General features: G+C 44.8%; 1 protein-coding gene across 1 annotated transcript in view; it reads right to left on the bottom strand.

The window, feature by feature from the left end:
• The window catches only part of PTPRN2 (protein tyrosine phosphatase receptor type N2), a gene marked incomplete at its 5' end in the record, with an annotated part of 501,249 nt that overhangs the window by 110,280 nt on the left and 390,181 nt on the right, over window positions 1-788 (bottom strand). The gene's annotated exons all lie outside the window — the stretch shown is intronic.

Genomic DNA, 788 nt, shown 5'->3' with positions numbered 1-788 from the left:
AGAAAAAAAAAAAGGGGAAACCGGGGAAAAAAAAAAAAAAAAAAGTAGGTGGCGGTCCTTCCTTTTGTCTGTCGTAGAAGGAAAAGGAGAAAAAAAGCCCGATAGTTCCAAACTCCTCCAGATTCCTAATATTTTTGCAGCCATAGGAGAGAATCCTTCTAGTGCGTTTCACTTGTCTCCATGTGCTAAAAAGTTGTACAATAATTTCCCCTCATTAGCTTCATTATAAGCTATATTAGCAACAATTAAAAACGCAACATGAAAATGAAAAGACCAGGCGCGCAAATTGCAGCAAGACTCATTTGGCCTGCTTTCCCCCTTTCACAATTACCAGGGAAATGAATTGAAAAGCACGCCCCTGCCTCAGTCCTGGTTGCTACAAGATGAGAACAATTAGCAAACTCCTTTCCACCACCTAATTTCGCGTGGTAACAAAATGGATTTTTCCCCATGAATGCCTAGCCGGCCTATTCATTATCTCTCCTCTATTAGTAATTTTCTGCTCCGTATTCAGCTAGCCAGCTCTTAATTTCCTCCTGTCTTGCAGTGTACACAGTGGCTCTTATGTCAGGCCCGGTCCATTTTTATCTTGTAATCATAAAGGCCACCAAAGCAATTATCGCCGGTCTTGACTGTAAAAGCTTGTCATTAATTAGCCTCCTTGCCTTCAGTGCTGCGGATTAGCCGGGGCCGAGGCTGAGTTAATGGAAATGCGGGTTCAGTAAGGCTCCCGGATTTGCCTGCCTGGACGCGCCCAGCGGAGGAGCGTTGCCGGGTTTGGGAACGCC

The sequence above is a fragment of the Egretta garzetta genome, unplaced genomic scaffold (assembly GCF_000687185.1).
Source record: "Egretta garzetta isolate BGI_Z169 unplaced genomic scaffold, ASM68718v1 scaffold633, whole genome shotgun sequence".
NCBI lineage: Eukaryota > Metazoa > Chordata > Aves > Pelecaniformes > Ardeidae > Egretta > Egretta garzetta.
The sequence above is the reverse complement of the archived record's forward strand: the minus strand, read 5'-3'. Positions and strand labels throughout refer to the sequence as shown.